The sequence below is a fragment of the Schistocerca piceifrons genome, chromosome 4 (genome assembly GCF_021461385.2).
Source record: "Schistocerca piceifrons isolate TAMUIC-IGC-003096 chromosome 4, iqSchPice1.1, whole genome shotgun sequence".
NCBI classification, from domain to species: Eukaryota; Metazoa; Arthropoda; class Insecta; order Orthoptera; family Acrididae; genus Schistocerca; species Schistocerca piceifrons.
The window spans coordinates 502,660,586-502,677,255 of record NC_060141.1 but is presented as its reverse complement, the minus strand read 5'-3'; the positions used below and the strand labels follow the sequence as shown (position 1 = coordinate 502,677,255).

At 43.7% G+C, this 16,670-nt stretch overlaps 1 protein-coding gene and 1 non-coding gene across 5 annotated transcripts in view; one reads left to right on the top strand and one right to left on the bottom strand.

Moving 5' to 3' along the window:
• The window catches only part of LOC124794698 (irregular chiasm C-roughest protein), a 1,925,819-nt gene that overhangs the window by 1,650,356 nt on the left and 258,793 nt on the right, over window positions 1-16,670 (top strand). The gene's annotated exons all lie outside the window — the stretch shown is intronic.
• On the bottom strand, window positions 1,300-1,374 carry Trnas-cga. The gene has a single exon. It is a non-coding gene; the product is annotated as a tRNA-Ser (tRNA).

The following is a 16,670-nucleotide window of genomic DNA, read 5'->3' as shown; positions in this document are numbered from 1 at the left end:
GTGAAAATCTCATTCTGGAAACATCCCGACAAACCAATGTTGTGCAGTCGCTGTTTAGTGGTAAATTTCCTGTTGACTATGTGATACTACATTGCCCGGACGTCTTTAGAGAGTAAATGCTGGTGGGTGGTATTCCACACTGTAAACAACTGGATGGAGGGATATTTGGTCTCCACCACATTACGAGGAACGCGGCGCAGTAGCAGACTGTGAAAATCCTTGGTTCTGGGCGGACGCATATCTGGGAGACTGGTATGTGTGTAACTGTAGTCGACGCAAAAGATCGAAATGTGAGACAAATGAGGTACGATGAGGCCCACAGACACCGGTGGTGAGGTGGACGCAGACAGGAGGATTTAAAGCAAGCTGCATGTTAGAGATGTGCCACTCCCAGTCCACTGTCTTCTTATGGTGCTCATATACAAGGCCGCAGCTCGCATACGGACGTTGGCGAATCTGAGACCACAATCCCATGGGGGCAGGATAAGTGTCTCATAGCGGACTTTAAACATGGAACCATCAGTAAGATAATAGCCTGAAGGTTGGGCCCAATCGCTGTCGGCAGTGGACTCCTCTGTGCTAAGGGGCGGACATGTTTACAGAGTACAATTTTTAATTTGTAATTTTGACGCCACTCACGTCAAAGATCTCGATTTGGCCAAGAGTGATAACGAATTTGTCGTGGTTACCTGGAGGCAGTCCAATGAAAGTAGAGCTCGTGCAAGATAACTAGGGGCGTGGGCAGAAACGCATCCTCGTTCGCGGCACTGGGCGAGTCCACCCCTCTGTTCCGAAGGGCTGTCCCTACTGAGCTGCGCGCTTCTTCTGTTGTAAACGAAACATTCTCTCCCTTCCTCAGCTACACTGCGGGAACGGAGACGTGCTCACGCCGATTGCACTGCGATCCTTCTCAAACATTTTAAAGATACGATTCGGTAAAAAAAGATTCTCTCACATCTCACATTTCGCCAGCTTCATGATGAGGTGCCTATAATTTCGTTAATGGTAATAGTCACTGTGGCATTTCTGTATTCAGTAAGGTACTGTGTGAACTTCGTATAGTTTGCATTGAAAAATGAGGATCACTATGATTTTAAGCTTAATCGATGTTAGATCATACAATGTTACATATGAAATGCAGATAACATACTGAATTTTTCTTTGAACTTGACACTCTGTTCGATCATGCACGCAAACGAAGGAACAGAAATGAAGTATTCATAACAATATTTAGAATGAGATTTTCACTCTGTAGCGGAGTGTGCGCTGATATGAAATTTCCTGGCACATTAAAACTGTCTACCGGACCGAGACTCGAACTCGGGACCTTTGCCTTTCGCGGGCAAGTGCTCTACCAACTGAGCTACCCAAGCAGGACATACGCCCCGTCCTCACAGCTCTACTTCTGCCAGTACCTCGTCTCCTACCTCCCAAACTTTACAGACGCTCTCCTGCGAACCTTGCCCGCGAAAGGCAAAGATCCCGAGTTCGAGTCCCGGTCCGGCACACAGTTTTAATCTGCAAGGAAGTTTCAACAATATTTACACTCAAAAACGTATAAAGATAACCAAACAAGTTTTTGGCATATGATAGCAGACAAAGCAGAGAGCATTTTTCCATATAGTTAACATACGAAACTTGTTTAACTACTACGACGTACAAGTAACCATAGATTTTTCAATGACACAATGTAATTATTTAAGAGCCGTCGATAGCTGTTGATACGAGAATTATTATGGACTTGTAATAACGTAAGTGAAGGAGTCACACGCTTCTGCCAAGCATCAGGTTTTCATAAGCTATTGACCTGACTTGTCCACGATTATTTGTTTAAACACAGACTCTTTAAGGATTCTGTCGCAATTGTAACTCCATTAGCCTGTTAATGCGGTGAAATTGTGTAAATTCCGACGTGTTATTGCAAAAGAAGCTAATTTTAACGTGGGGAAAACAGAAAGAAAACAGTTTTTCAAGTCTAGCGAAAATAAATCGCTCCTTCTTCTGCAATTTCAGCGCAATCCCGTAACCCATTGACCTTTTAATAATAAACGGTTGACTTGTCGAATTATTGGTCGTGCTGGCAGGCTGGAGGGTTAATACCCTCGTCTGGAGAATCGCCAGCTGTAGCTTAGAAATTCTACAAGACAGGCGTTTGTGTGAAGACTTAAGCTGCAGAGCTACACCTCCACTACCGATCGACTACGGCTTCTCACACCGTAAGTCTTAACTGAAGCAAACAACGGCTGTGAAAGCCTACATCGTATGGGTGAGAACTACACGAGGCACACATTTAACACGGTGATTGGCAAAAACAGTGAACACTTTAATGCTTTAGCGCTCCGTTTTGTATCATTGATGCTGGAATAAGAACGAAATGATAGATACGTACGTTGCCTGATCAAAATTATCTGAAAATCTATTATCTGAACATCTATTATCTAAACATCTATTATCTGGACATTCACATGGGGTGTGTCCACCCTCCTTCTACGTCACGACTTGAACTCTGCTCGCGACATTTTCAGTGACCTGTGACCTGTGTGAATGTATAGGAATGGCAGGCCGTTCTTCCTCAATAGCCGAAACCACAGAAGTTACGGCAGCGATGTTTGACGCTATTGCGCCAAAGAAACTGGTAGAGGCATGCGTATTCAAATACGGATATATGTAAAGAGGAAGAAACGGCGCTGCGATCAGCACCGGCTATATACGACAACAAGTGTCTGGCGCAGCTGTCGGGTCAGTTACTGCTGCCACAATGGCAGGTTATCAAGATTTGATTGAGTTTGAACATGTGTTCTAGTCGGTGCACGGACGATGGAAGACAGCATCTCCGAGGTAGCGATGAAATGAGGATTTTCCGGTACGACAATTTCACGAGTGTACCGTGAATATCAGGAATCCGCTGAGCCATCAACAAGTGTCATCGTGCGAACCATTCAACGAAACTCCATCGATATGGGCTTTCGGAGCCGATGGTCCACTCGTGTACCCTTGATGACTGCACGACACAAGGCTTTACGCAGTGTCTGGGCCCGTCTACACAGACATTGGACTGTTGATGACTGGAAACATGTTACCTGGTCGGACGAGTGTCGTGTCAAATGCGGATGGACCTGTACGGGTTCGGAGACAACCTCATGAATCCATGGACCCTTCATGTCAGCAGGGGACTATTCAAGCTGGTGGAGGTTCTGTAATGGTGTGGGGCGAGTGCAGTTGGAGTGATATGGGACCCCTGATACATCTAGATACGTATCTGACAGGTGCCACGTACGTAAGCATCACCTGCATCCATTCATGTCCATTGTGCATTCCGACGGACGTGGGAAATTCCAGCAGGACAATGCGACACCCCACACGCCCAGAGTGGATCCAGGAACACTCTTCTGAGTTTAAACACTCCCGCTGGCCGCCAAACTCCCCAGACATGAACGTTATTGAGCTTATCTGTGATGCCTTGCAACGCGCTTTTCATTAGAGATCTCCACCCCCGCATACTCTTACGGATTTATGGAGAGCCCTACTGGATTCATAGTGTCAATTCCCTCCAGTACTACTTCAGATATTAGTCGAACCCAAGCTACGTCGTGTTGCGGAACTTCTGCGTCCTTGCGGGTGGCGTACACGATATTAGGCAGGTGTACCAATTTCTTTGGCTCTTCAGTGTAGAACAACGTGGACGTTCTAATTCGTCGCAGAGGTGTTCCAGTGGATTGAGGTAGCGACTCTGGGCAGGCCAGTCCGTTTCACGTATATTGTTGTCCACAAACCAATGACTCTCAGCCACCCACTGGCCTGGGCCTTCGCCCTTTACACCGACTTAAGCATCACTTAACATTGACTTCAGAAATGTGTTTATCCCATTCTTTTTAACTCTCTACGCACAGTCAGAGTGCTAGCTGGACTGCTGGTAGTACTTCGGAACTCACAACTGATTCCCTCTGCTCATTTCGTGCGAGTTTTTACACCGCCCATCGCAATGCCCGACCGTCCCTGTCCGTTAGTAGAAGAGGTCTACTTAGTCTTCGTTTAGTTATGGTCGTTCCTTCGCGTTCCCACTACACAGTCGCCTCACCAACAGTCGACTTGGGCACGTTTAGCAGGGTAAATATGTGCTTGACGGACAAAGTAAGAGCATATGGACTATCAGACCAATTGTGTTATTGGATTGAAGAGTTCCTAGATAACAGAACGCAGCATGTCATTCTCAATGGAGAGAAGTCTTCCGAAGTAAGAGTGATCTCACGTGTGCCACAGGGGAGTGTCGTAGGAGCGTTGTTATTCACAATATACATAAATGACTTTGTGGATGACATCGGAAGTTCACTGAGGCTTTTTGCGGATGATGCTGTGGTGTATCGAGAGGTTGTAACAATGGAAAATTGTACTGAAATGCAGGAGGATCTGCAGCGAATTGACGCATGGTGCAGGGAATGGCAATTGAATCTCATTGTAGACAACTGTAACGTGCTGCGAATACACAGAAAGAAATGTCGTTTATCATTTAGCTACAATACAGCAGGTCAGCAACTAGAAGCAGTTAATTCCATAAATTATCTGGGAGTAGGCATTAGGAGTGATTTAAAATGGAATGACCATATAAAGCAGATGCCAGACTGAGATTCATTGGAAGAATTCTAAGGAAATGCAATCCGAAAACAAAGGAAGTAGGTTACAGTACACTTGTTCGCCCACAGCTTGAATACTGCTCAGCAGTGTGGGATCCGTACCAGATAGGGTTGATAGAAGAGATAGTGAAGATCCAACGGAGAGCAGCGCGCTTAGTTACAGGATCATTTAGTAATCGCAAAAGCGTTACGGAGATGATAGATAAACTCCAGTGGAAGACACTGCAGGAGAGACGCTCAGGAGCTCGGTACGGGCTTTTGTTGAAGTTTCGAGAACATACCTTCACCGAGGAGTCAAGCAGTATATTACTCCCTCCTACGTATATCTCGCGAAGAGACCATGAGGATAAGGTCAGAGAGATTAGGGCCCACACGGAGGCATACCGACAATCCTTCTTTCCACGAACAATACGAGACTGGAATAGAAGGGAGAACCGATAGAGGTACTCAAGGTACCCTCCGCCACACACCATCAGGTGGCTTGCGGAGTATGGATGTAAATGTAGATGTAGATGTAGATGGACTAGTCCACGTTCCAAGATTATGAGCTTTCCATTCTGACCCATTCTGTTGTAACTGCTTATCTACTGACGACACAACACACCCCACCTCCTGTTGTAGTGCCAGGACTGCTTCTCTTGATATTTAGGGAACAGTTCCGCGCTGCGTGGTAGCGTGCGGATACTTTCGATCAGATACCTTAAATAGAACTCGTCGGCCTAGTGGCGTGAAAATGACGAATTGTTGAGCGAACGTTTATTCACAATAGCATTAAGCTTGTGATTAACTCTTTGTCGTAAGATGTTCACAAAGAAAAGAGGCTTGATTTTTTGTGAGAATAACCCTGCAGCGACGTGGCCAAGCCATTCATCTGCAACTAACTGCGGCAGCTCCTAACGCACGAACGAGCGGCGCGCTGAGACAAGGCGGCGGGATGGGGGAAGCTCCTCCGTCACCATAGCTACGCAGAACGCCGAGGGGAGCGTGTATCTGAGGGCGGGAGCTCCCCTGGCCGAAATGAAAAGTCCCATCAGGGGGAAGAGATTTGTGGCGCCGGCAGCGAGTGCAGCAGACCGCCTGCGAACCATCTGAATCATGCATGGAAGAGTGCGCTCTGTAAATGAGCAAACAGGCCGCTGCGGCGGCAGACGCTTGTTACAGGGGCTCGGTCCTCAGTCGTGCCGCGACAACAGCTTTCCGGAAGCGTTCCTGCCTACCGTGACAACGCTTTCTCCACTCTGAATGAGTTGCTCACAGTCCGGTTCGGGGGTTGTATTATGTACTGATGTCACCGGACAGGTGTGAGACAAGCGAGATACCCTCAGACTCCAAGAAGAATATAATAATTCCAGTCCCAAAGAAAGCATGTGCTGACAGTTGTGAAAATTACCGAACTATTACTGTAATAAGTCACAGTTGCAAAATACAGACACGGATTCTTTACACGCGAATGAAAAAACTGGTAGAAACCGGCCTCCGGGAAGATCAGTTTGGATTCCGTAGAAATGGAACACGCGAGACAATACTGACCCTGCGACTTATCTTAGAAGATAGGTTAAGGAAAGGCAAACCTACGTTTCTAGCGTTTGTAGACTTAGAGAAAGCTTTTGACATGTTGACTGGAATACTCTCTTTCTAATTCTGAAGGTGGCAGGAGTAAAAAAAGGGAGCAAACAGCTATTTACAATTTGTAAAGAAACAAATTGAAGAGCAAAGCCGGAAGTGCCGTCGGAACGAAACAAAATTTCGATGTAGAGCTCCACGCGCAGTACGTTATAGGTCAGCCGGCTCGTCTGAAATCAAAATTGGGTTGACGTTAGCGAAGTACCGGGTGATCAAAAAGTCAGTATAAATTTGAAAACTGAATAAATTACGGAACACTGTAGATAGAGAGGTACAAATTGACACATGCTTGAAATGACATGGGGTTTTATTAGAGTCAAAAAAAAAACTAAAGTTCAAAAAATGTCCGACAGATGGCGCTTCATCTGATCAGAATAGCAATAATTAGCATAACAAAGTAAGACAAAGCAAAGATGATGTTCTTTACAGGAAATGCTCAATATGTCCATCATTCCTCAACAATAGCTGAAGTCGAGGAATAATGTTGTGAACAGCAATGTAAAGGATGACCGTAGTTATTTATGGTGAGGCATTGGCGTCGGATGTTGTCTTTCAGCATCCCTAGAGATGTCGGTCGATCACGATACACTTGCGACTTCAGGTAACCCCAAAGCCAATAATCGCACGGACTGAGGTCTGGGGACCTGGGAGGCCAAGCATGACGGAAGTGGCGGCTGAGCACACGATCAACACCAAACGACGCGCGCAAGAGATCTTTCACGCGTCTATCAATATGGGGTGTTTTTTTGTGCTAATAAAACCCCATGTCATTCCATGCATGTGTGTCAATTTTTACCTCTCTATCTACATTATTCCGTGGTTTATTAAGTTTTCAAATTTATACTGACTTTTTGATCACCCGGCATATAAGATTATTTAGGAGTTGTACCTCTCTTAAGTTATTTGGTCCACAGGAAACAAAAAGCGGTCATTTGAAAATAAATAGGTTTTTTTCATCGATTTTTCGACTTCGTCGGCCAATTAAAAATATTTATAGTTGATGGATCGGAATAAAAGTGGTACAACTCCTAGACAATTTAGTTAGCTTCGTCGGAAACAAAGAATCATGCCAATCGGTTTGGTGGATTTGAAGTTACCGTACCGCGCGATAAAAAAAACTTCATTTCGAGAAAAACGCGTTTGAAGTTTTGACTACATATAAATGTAATATTATGCAACGCACGCTCAATCTGATATTCCGGGTCCAGTCCTTCCTCTTCCTCATAGAGGGCGTTCTGCTCGATATGGGCCATCCTGTGCTGCTCCAAAGCCGCTCGAACGCCGGTGACAAGCGGTTTTCGGCCGCTTGAATCCGGTGGTCGTCCGAATGCTTGGCGAACTGCGTCGAATAGAGTCCCAGGGTGACGTCCATCGTTGTCATGGTCTTCATACTTGCTGAATACCCTTCGTTGAAGCTGCTCACTGCCAAGAAAGTCGCAATCTACACAGTCTTCGCACCAGAATGCAAATGCTTGGGGGCTAACTTCCAAACACACGAGTTCAAAAGTTCATTTGAATTTTGTGTGTTTCCTCCCGAGCACCGGTACAATAACTCGTCCTCCGAAAGAAAAAACTGGTGCGTGAAAAAGGCCGATTTCAGGCAGGTGAATTTTTTTGTTCAACCACGAATAACAAACATTTCCGTTCCGTATTCGGAAAAACCGTTTCAAGGGTGGATTCTAAACACTTTTATGGATCCAAAAATGCAATTTTTAAAAAATCGATTTTTTGAACCAAAACATAGTAAACCTCCCCTTAAGCAAGCAGTACACACCTGTGGCGGATTATCTATACTTTACTTCTCCGTCACCTCCCCACTTTTCAGCCGGCCGGAGTGGCCGAGTGGTTAAAGGCGCTACAGTGTGGAACCGCACGACCGCTACCGTCGCAGGTTCGAATCCTGCCTCGGGCATGGATGTGTGTGATGTCCTTAGGTTAGTTAGGTTTAAGTAGTTCTAAGTTCTAGGGGACTTATGACCACAGCAGTTGAGTCCCATAGTGCTCAGAGCCATTTGAACCAACCCACTTTTCAGACAGGACTCTGTTTACACGCCAGTTGGAATTTTTTAGTATACTAAAATGTCAGTTTACCCATATCGAACTTATCGCCAGAGATTCGATAAGACAACGGGCCAGCTTAGGTATGTTGCGTTCCATCTTCATATAATGAGTCATGTATCAGCTTTTGCAACAAGCGCTTATTATCAATAAATCTGGCTGTGCTTCTCATAAACATCCCCCGTTTCCGTCGTGGAGGCAGCGCATATACTGATGTCACTATCACATGCTGTTAATGCGAGAAACCTAGGAAGGAGAATCTGTTATGCCTCCAGTCGCATGCTGGAGCGATTAAGTGAGAACACATGGTCCGTAGCAGCTGTTTGCCTTAACAGTCCTCGACTTCCGGTGAACGCTGCAGTCGTCGTTGCAGGTCCACAGAGCGCAGAATAGGACAAGAACAGTGCGCTGACACTGCACGCACGTGAGTCTTCAATTGTATTAACACAGTCGCTGGTAACTGAGCGAGTTTTGTACAAGTGTTATATTCGTGAAGTAGCTCTCTCGATTCTCGTTAGTGGCAACCATTTCTTTTACTTTTATTTAAATTGTACATGTATTGTTAAATGTAAATGTTAATTAACAAATACTAGCTAATATTGTCCTACTGAAAATAATATCCTCTTGTTTTTAATTACCGATAATATTAAAGTAAATTAAAATTTGGCGCCGAGATGCAAAATGCATTGCAGTTAATCCTAAGCGACACACTTGTTAACGACAATCTAAAAGACACACTGGGGTACACAAAACCTCAATATGTATTAATTTTAAGAAGTTCTGTTAGTTGTTTTCTTGCAGTTTAGTTATGGGTTACTGAAAGTTTAAATGTTTTACTATCATTTTAACAGGAAAATAAATTTTTAGTTCAAAAATGGTTCAAATGGCTCTGAGCACTATGGACTTAACATTTGTGGTAATCAGTCCCCTAGAACTTAGAACTACTTAAACCTAACTAACCTAAGGACATCACACACATCCATGCCCGAGGCAGGATTCGAACCTGCTACCGTAGCGGTCACGCGGTTCCAGACTGAAGCACCTAGAACCGCACGGCCACACCAGCCGGCAATTTTTTTTTTTTGGTCTTAGCATTAATTTAAGAATGAACAGTTATATACAATCAGATAACTTTCAGTGACTTGACTACTCAAGATTAAAACTAACATGGAGAACCGTTGCAACGCATTATGACAATAACAACAGTTCTATTATCCACAAAATATTTTTAATTTACTGACAAAACGAAGAAATTATAGATTCTTGCAACAGTCCTCTTTAGCCAGATGGGGTCTTACTACTGCTTTTCACTCCGCTCATAGCGTATCTGTATCCTGTTTTCAGCAAGCATACTTCTGTGGCATGAAGTACAGGTGTTCTTTGTTTTCTGTAACTATATTGAGGCAGAAAGTGCATCTTCTTTGCATCCTGTCTGCTTCGTCAACTCGTCAGCCTGCTTGGTCGCAGGGCACAACTGACACATGGAAGATAACCTGGCGTCCAGCGACCTTATACTAACTATCGATCGATATTACTGCGATACAGAACACAACTGACTGAGTAAAATGTTGGCTGCTTATGGCACTACTACCAGTGCAATTTAAATTTTGACCAATATTTGCCAAAGTTAAGAGGAATCAGTAATTAAGAAAAGAATTGTGGTACGGACATGATACCAGTGTTTATCTGCAGGCTTAAATGAAAACGAAGTTATACACATCAGTAATACTGTTCAGTCTCCACAAACAAAAAAGTATTTTTAATCATGTTTCGCGATTTCATACCTAATTTTGACTACTATTTAAGGACAAGTCGTTGTCTAAGGTTGTTGCCAAAAATCTCGAGAAGTACTCGATCGATTTACCTCAGAATTTTACACGATACTCTAATGAACATTCGGGAGGACATAGGCTGCGTCTTTCTATAAGAATTATGTAAAAATATACTTAATTTTTAAAGGGGAATCTTTGCTACAAAAAATCTCGAAAAGTTCTTGACCTGTTTACTTCAAAGTTTTACACAATACCAGAGTGAACATTCGGGAAAGGCTATATACGTATATATACATATAAATGTTATATATAAAAGGAGGAAAGGTTGTCAACAGAAATCTCGAAAAGTTCTTGACTTATTTACTTAAAATTTTTACACGTTACACTAATAAACACTCGGACGAACATAAGCTATACATTTTTTCACAACAATTTACAGGTTTTCTGATAAAACCGACTGCCAGAAAGAAAGTGATGTGCTTTGCTCTGCTGTGAAAATGTATGGTTTTGTTTTCAATTTCGCAGTCAATTTCAACTACCATAGCATCACTATACTTTAAACAAAAACTGTGTGAACAAGCGTGTGCTGTTTTGTTACATTCCTCGCAGTCGCTTATAAAAAAAAATACGAAAGATGTATTTATGGCTTATCGGCTTATGATTAGAACACTACTACGAAATCGGAATCTTCAGTAACAAGGCTTAAAATCAGAGAAGGGAGAGGGAGTGAGGCAGAGGAGATGGAGTGAGAGACGGGAAAAGGAGGAGATGGATAGGGAAAGGGGGACGGTGTGATGGACGGAGAGAGGGGGAGATAGAGGTATACAGAGAGAGAGGGGGGGAAGGGTATTCCAATTATCATACGTACATGTCCATCAATTGCAAAGCATTGGTGGGTTCGCTGGTTTTAATACGTTGTGAGTACTCCCATTTTCATGGGATTGGTAATTAAAAACAAAAACATGTTATTTTTATTAAAATATTACTCAATATTTGTTAGTGAATACTTCCAATTTTTTTTTTTAAAAAAAAGGAATTAAAATAAAGAAAAATATTCTTTTAGCGAGATGCACATCAGCGACTTCACGATTGCAATAATTTTTCGTGACATTTGCAGCAGCATTAATTAGTAACTTTTATTTGTATCTTTTGAGTTTTGCAGCTACTAGTGACTACATTAACAAGCTCTAAATGTTTTATAGGTAATGACTCTCGGAAATCCTTAATCGTCAAAGGCTATGTTTTCAGCATTTTAAAATTGATGCATGGGTAGTTAATATACGGGCACCGGCCTTGGGACCCTGCAAATACGAAGAAAATCATAGATGGCCAGTCCGCCTTATTAGAATCACTGAGTGGGGCTCTCTTTGTTCCGATTACTCTCAAATTTACTTATCGTTTCTTCGCGCAGTAACACTCAGTCACCAAAATGAAAAAGATTGCGTGTGTGACTTGTAGATTGTGGCAGTGAGATAACTGATTGAGAGTGGGTTGGTAGCACTGCTTTGCTGTACGTTAACGTTCATACCGAATCTGAACCGAGCGAGATGGCGCAGTGGTTACCACACTGGACTCCCATTCTGGAGGACGACCGTTCAAATCCACATCCGCTATCCTGATTTAGGTTTTCCGTGATTTCTCTAAATTGCTTCAGGTGAATGCCGGGATGGTTCCTTTGAAGTGACACGGCCGATTTCGTTCCCCATCGTTTCTTACTCCGAACTTGTGCTCCGTCTCTAATGACCTCGTTTACGGGACATTAAACACTCATTTCCTCCTCCTTACCGAATCTGATGGACGCAGGACCCGTTTCTGGCATGGTCAGAAAAATGAGTCCCTTCTTCTCGAGCTCACAAGGGCCGGAAAAGAATTGGATCCGTTCCTCCCATTTAAAGGAGGTAGACGTATCTTTCGCAGCTGCTGACCGCGCTTGAGCGCATCGGGGGATGAGTTCGGAGTGTGGGCAATCCGCGAAACCGTTAGTGTTCTCGCGCGGGCTTTCTCTGCCCACGAAACGGCCCTCATACCGGCCCATTCTTCCAGTCTGAACTTTTTTATGAACACTCCAGGCAAGAAAAGCTTTCCAGCATAGGTACTTACAGTAGAAGCTGTAAAGCTACTTCACGTTTATCGTGAATATGGATAAATGTGATGTGGGATTTCATTTTTATCTGGTCATGTTCTGTTAGACCGTAAAAAGTTCGTAAAACAGCTGTATATAAACTAGCAAAACAGCACTGAAAACAGGATTTTGTTGAAATATCTCCTAATACTACTAGGATAATAAAAGAAGTGTACCGTGAGGATATTCTTCAAATTATATTGGAAAGTGCGAGGATTACAACCAAAATTTTTGACGTCTTGCGGCAGCTTACTGAAAAGGGATGCGGGAGAATACTATACAGCTTTCTGCCCGAGAGTCGTGGAGGTGTGATCCAAATACAGATTGAATTTTGTCTGGTATTAATAGAATGAAAGCTGATAATTCTTGAGAATAATCTGATGTTAAAAACAAACATCATTGACGAAAATGCGTGTTAAGATTAACAGTTCGTTTAGCGTTACTCAACGTGCACGCTAACTGCTGGGAGGTCTCGGGGTTATTACATGCAGGCCATTAGCTAGTTCGGGAGGAGTGGCTCTCGTTACGTGCTGAGCTACCTGGTGTCGGGAGGAATGATTTCTGCGCATAACTGACTGTCTAGCTGGAGACAAGATACAGGTGTCTGGACATTCATCCTTCCGCGATTATGATTGTTTATTCGGCTTTAGAGGAGGCAGATAACGGCGCCGCGCTCTGGTGGACTTGAACAGGGAAAATTACCCGCGCGCACCGCCCCCTCCACTGCGAGTTGTAGCTGGATGGTGTAGGCGCGCTGGCCGTCTGCCGCCTCCCCCCCCCCCCCCCCCCCCCCCCCAGGAACGCGGGCCAGGCCGTCGCTGACGTGACCCGGGGGCATTTGTCTCGCGGCTTGCGGCACGATTAACTTTTCCGCGCGCCCGGCACTACAATGGGCCGCGCCGACTGCCATTGTGGGCTGACGCGACCGTCAGCAGTCAGCGGTGAGCAGTCAGCGCTCCACCTCCCCCCATCCCCCCCCCCTCCCACACACACACACACACACACACACACACACACACAGTGCCCAGGACTCCCGCAACAAAGCTGTGCAGACCGCTAGCTTCCGCTCCACTGCCGCGCTTCGCTCGTTCACTCCGCTACAAATGAGGATGAACTGCGATTATCGGGCTCGCCGACACCTAGCAATAGCCGCATTGTCACCTAGCACTTACCGCGGCTCATTCTGATAGCTCTTTTATTTTCCCACTACCAATTTCCACAAATTACCGAAAAATAAAAAGCCCAATACCTTGGCAAAAATAAAATACAATGCGATTGATACCAAAGACGAGTATATTGTTGCCACAGTAGCGTTTTACAAAACAACTGGTTAAAAACCGCGACGCTCCAGTGCGCTTTAACTTATACATTGGGTGTATTGCATATTTATCTATGAAACCGTGACTGTCAAATAATCGCTTTTGTTACGCTGCTGCCAGTCACATTTACACTGGATGTCCAAAAGTAGTGTACCCACTTTAAGAGATTAGATTAGATTAGTACAGTACAATTTTCCATAGATCATGAATACGACACTTCGTAATAATGTGGAACGTGTCAGGTTAATAAAAGGTGTCTATACAAGATATTACATTAGACAAAATATTACGTGTCACTCAACTTTTTTTTTTTTTTTTTTTTGAGATTGGGAAATTACCCACATATCCAAAAATTCATCTAATGAGTAGAAGGAGTTGCCATTAAGAAATTCTTTTAATTTCCTTTTAATGCTATATGGCTATCTGTCGGACTTTTGATGCTATTAGGTAAGTGACTAAAGACTTTTGTGGCAGCATAATTTACCCCCTTCTTAGCCAAAGATAGATTTAACCTTGAGTAGTGAAGATAATCCTTTCTCCTAGTGTTGTCTGTACTCTTGGTTGTCCTGTCTCCCTTGTAATAATATTCCAAATTGTTTTGATTTTGTTATCAGAGGTATTAATCTCAGACATGATGCACGTGCTTCTGGACTTTTTAATAACCTTTCTTAATGTAGCACAGTAGTTTTTATAATATTTGGCTGTTTCTGGGTCATTACTCTTTCTTGTTGTTAGATACAGTTCCCTTATGTGGTTACAAGATATTTTTATTCCTTTAGTAAGCCAAGGTTTTTTGCATAGTTTCTTATAATTAGATTTAACTACTTTCTTGGGGAAACAGTTTTCAAATTCTCTTACAAGTGTATCATGAAATAAGTTATATTTTAAATTAGCATCGGGTTCCTTGTACACCTCATCCCAGTCTAACTGCTGAAGATTTTCTCTAAAGTTTCTAATTGTTGAGTCATTAATTGAACGCACAACTTTGGAGGGTAGTTTTGAATTACTGAATGGAGCTAAGTCATATACTCCAACTAGGTGAGCATCATGATCAGAAAGCCCATTCTCAACAGGACAAGAGTTTATGTTTTTAAACCTATCTTGGTCTATGAAAGCGTTATCTATCAATGTGCTGCTGTCCTTTACTACCCAAGTAGGAAAATTAATGACAGATGTCAAATTGAATGAACCGAGCAAGACTTCCAGGTCATTCTTCCTATTACACTCTTTCAATGAATCAACATTGAAGTCCCCACAAATAATAATTTGTTCCCCTATCTGACAGATAGCACAACAAGGCATCCAAGTTTTCCAGGAATAAATGAAAGTTTCCTGAAGGGGACCTATACACTGTTACAATTATAAAAGAGCCCAGGTAATTTGTTTAATAATGGTCTTACAACTGAAATGCACGGAGGCTTTATTCGCTTTCTGCAGCGTTTCACGCCTTTCAGGTAGCTGACAGCCGACAACAACATAATACTCGCCAAAGGTCTTTTCAAATGGTTCAAATGGCTCTGAGCACTATGGGACTCAACTGCTGAGGTCATTAGTCCCCTAGAACTTAGAACTAGTTAAACCTAACTAACCTAAGGACATCACAAACATCCATGCCCAAGGCAGGATTCGAACCTGCGACCGTAGCGGTCTTGCGGTTCCAGAGTGCAGCGCCTTTAACCGCACGGCCACTTCGGCCGGCAAAGGTCTTTTCAGAAACAGAAAGAGATTCCAAGCTGCGGCACTGAATCCGCATCTGGAGCCACGTAGCTGATCCTCCTTTATGTTTCGCGCTATTCGCAGTAATCTCGCTCGTGGTAGTGAGTAACTTTACGCCACGATTAGGACGTCAAAACTTAAACATCTCTCCTCTGATATTCACAATTGTCTGTGTGTGACACCGACTCTTGGAGCCCACCCAGCTGCCGGTCTTAAACGAGGATCCCATGCCGTTTCCGGCCTGTAAGCTGCGCGCCGCGGCGTGCTTACGGTATACATCCAGGTAGCTCTGGCCGCGTTTGTACATTCAGAACCGGCGAGCGAAAGTTGCTCTCCCAATTAACTCCGGTCCATTTAGCTACTGTTCAAAGAGCCGCTCCTTTGAGTCTCGCCTCGCTACAGCCGCCTGCCTTCTTTGCAGTCTCCTTCCACATCCTATGCCTAGTACGATATTCTCGTCTTCCCGCCATTCATACCCGAACAATGGCGATAAGAAATTAGTTCGCCTTGATGTACCAGCAGACGATTCGTACCAGCATTAACATACTCCCCGTGTGAAATAACACTCGAAATGAGAGAATTTCTCTCAGGAAGTTGAGATACAAAATGGATAATAACAGTTACGATGTAGCATCCAAAAGTTGTTGAAATTTAAATTTTCCATGCTAATGGTTATGTTGTTTTGCTGTTGGTGTTGCGACCTTCTGTTCGAAGGCTGGTTTGATACAGCTCCTCAAGCTCTTCTGTATTGTGCTAGCTTCTGCCTAACTACTGCAACATACTTAGGTTTCAACCAGCTTACAAAAATGGTTCAAATGGCTCTGAGCACTATGAGACTTAACATCTGAGGTCGTCAGTCCCCTAGAACTTAGAACTACTTAAACCTAACGAACCTAAGGACATCACACACATCCATGCCCGAGGCAGGATTCGAACCTGCGACCGTAGCGGTCGCGCGGTTCCAGACTGAAGCGCCTAGAACCGCTCGGCCACTCTGGCCGGCCAACCAGCTTACAGTATTCGTGCTCTGATCCCGCTCTATAATTTTACAATCCTCCTTCCCCTCCACACTTCGCTTCATTACTAAACTGACGATTCCTTGATGTCTCAGGATGTCGTCTCAACCGCTTTTTTCCCTCTTGTCAGGCTATACCATAAATTAATTTAATTCACTAATTGCTCATTGGTTATTCGTTCTACCTATGCAATCTTCAGGATTCTTCAGTAGCTCCACATTTCAAAAGCTTCTATTCTTTTCTTGTCTCAACTTCTTACTGCCCACGTTTCATTTCCTCACAAGGCTACTCTTCGAACAAATACCTTCAGAAAGGACATCCTAACACTTATAGTTGGTGTTAACAGTTTCCTTTCTTTCACCAATTCTTTTCTGCTATTGCAAGTCTGCATTTAATAATCCTCTATACTTTAG